This window comes from Anneissia japonica, unplaced genomic scaffold (genome assembly GCF_011630105.1).
Source record: "Anneissia japonica isolate Jap-2015-1 unplaced genomic scaffold, ASM1163010v1 scaffold211360_len2426_cov196, whole genome shotgun sequence".
Lineage (NCBI taxonomy): Eukaryota > Metazoa > Echinodermata > Crinoidea > Comatulida > Comatulidae > Anneissia > Anneissia japonica.
This window is the reverse complement of record NW_022728808.1, coordinates 1-2,426: the sequence shown is the minus strand read 5'-3', so window position 1 is coordinate 2,426 and position 2,426 is coordinate 1. Positions and strand designations below refer to the sequence as shown.

At 34.4% G+C, this 2,426-nt stretch overlaps 1 long non-coding RNA gene across 1 annotated transcript; it reads left to right on the top strand.

The window, feature by feature from the left end:
• Positions 1-333: 333 nt before the first annotated feature.
• Positions 334-1,881, top strand: LOC117114542. The gene is made up of 2 exons (XR_004446384.1): positions 334-570; positions 1,572-1,881. It is a non-coding gene; the product is annotated as an uncharacterized LOC117114542 (long non-coding RNA).
• The last annotated feature ends 545 nt before the right edge of the window (positions 1,882-2,426 follow it).

The window sequence follows — 2,426 nt, the reverse complement described above, 5'->3', positions numbered from 1 at the left end:
GAAGTGGGCATGGTCGGGCGTCGCTCAAAATGTCTTGAAAGTTGTCCAGAAAAATGACAATTTAGGGGTTTCAGAGGCTTATTTAATCGATTTTATAGATAGATAGACTACTAATATGGGGAAAATACATATTGTTTTTTCTCCCCAACAAATTGTGGTTTTTCTTCTTTTTGGGGAGAAAGAAAATTATGTGGGGGGAAATTCCCCCTAGCCCCTGCTAGCACCGCCACTGGACTCTGTTAATCAAAAACTCTTTTTTTCTAGACAAAAAAGGGTAAAGGTAGGAGAATAACCCATAACTCACAGCATCATTGTGCTGAATTGCAAAACATATTACAGTAACTTGTTTATATTTATCAGCAAAATCTTCAAGTGGCCCTAGGAGAGAACAGGCATGCCATTCACAGAGCACAACGGTGGTATGATGCCACAGAAAAGGCTAAAGGCTACACTGTGGGTCCAGAACTTCAGTCTGACTTGGAGACAAGGGAACGGTTAACAAGGCCTCTGGTTAGAGTCTACCAACGACACCCAGCCACTAACCTTCCTGAGGCACAAGACATCATTAAGGTGGGTTTGTAAATTGATCTAAAAGCGAATTTATTCAGGATCTTATTTAAGTGCAAGATAAATAACAATTTTTTTTCTTGCAACATTTTTTTAATCAATAGCTAGTAACCTTGTGACAGTACAAATTTTAAGATGACATAATGGTGCTGTATGCGATGGTTTGAAAAATAAGTCTCATTATAAGGCTTGGCAGTGGAGGAGCGGAATGTCTGGTGTACACAAAATGAATAACTTCAGAAATGTCTAATAAACGTTTACAAAGTTGTTTACTATCACCAGCAAGGTCTTGAAATATTTGTAATGTTTGATACTTTTTGCCTCTAGTTGTCAAAGCCTCATTGTGTTCGGTAGACTTGTGCTACTAGCCAATGCAAAAGAAATCCATTAACCAATAAGAGTAGCTTGTTTATGCTATCTGCCCAGAGCGAGGTCAAAACTTTACCACTGATCACTAGAGTAAACAGTATTTGGATACACAGTTATTTATGATTGTTTATAAAACTGTTTACTCTTGTGTGAGGTGGGTTTGAACCTTTGTGAGTGGGTGTTTGTGGCTGTTTGTAAAGCTGATTACTTTTGTGAGTGGTGAACTCTAGAGAAATTATAGTATTTTACAGGATTTGAACCAAGGACACTAATTGAATGAAAAGCAAGAATCTTTAACCACCAGACTACAATTCCACTTTAAAAGAAAAAAGTTTTGAATTGTCTCAACAGTAGACCAGTAAAATCCTATTATTACAATGATAATAGTAATAATTGTGAATTTATATAGTGCATAACTTAAAGACCTATGTGCTTTTACAGGTGAAAGTGCAATATAGTCAGGAGATAAATTATTCTTCAATATACCTAATAAATAAATATATTTCTTTCATTACCTATTTCCTGTCTATATTTTCTTTTACTTCACTATATTTTCTTTCTTTAACCTTTCATTCCTTTTCCATCTTTTATCTATCTATGATGAATGACAATGATATATTGTTTGGTATTTTCAGGGTGCAGGAGCTCTTGATCATTCCCTGATGACAACCAGCCGGAACATAGCCCTCATGGGAATGGCTAGAAGCCGTCTTCAGGATGATATTCATCATAAGAAAGCCGGAGCGAGCGTAGACTCTGCCGTAGTGCGCATGCGCAGACGCCTAGCCAATCATCGCTGGGTGATGGGTAGTGTGTAGAAGAATCTTGCTGAAAAGTCAGAAAAAAAAACACCAAAATGTGATTTAAAAATTCAAATTGTATGCAATACCGTGTCTTTAATTAATGCTGTGCTCTTTATATCAATAAATATATGCAATCAGTAAATTATTTGTTGTGTAATTTACTATTACTCCTGAGAAAATAATTTGATGCAAATTCACAGTATAATTAATTATTTTTGTAATAATATTGTATTGTATTCAACCAACGTAGGAAAGGAAATATTCTAAACTGGTATTTATAGACTAAGAGACCGTATGGATTCTAGATAATATATATATATATGTATATATACTATGCTTTTATTTCTGGAAAACGCAACACTGTATCGACAAGTTTCATTCAGATATTTAGTAAATGTAAATAAGTTGATTATAAAACTCTACACTATCAAGTTTTGTCACAAGAGTATCTCTGATTTGCTCATATATCAGTATATCGTATCACACCCATTTGTGAGCAAATCATTGTAGTTGTCTCATAAAATATATAACTGAAAGTAATGTGTTAGGAAAGGATTATATTATTGAATATAGCATCTAATACATTAATGCAGAAATATAAGAAATCTACTGAAACAGTAGGATGCAAGGCCATGAGAGCTACTTAAAAAGATATTGTAATAGGGAAATATTCACAAGAAATGTGCT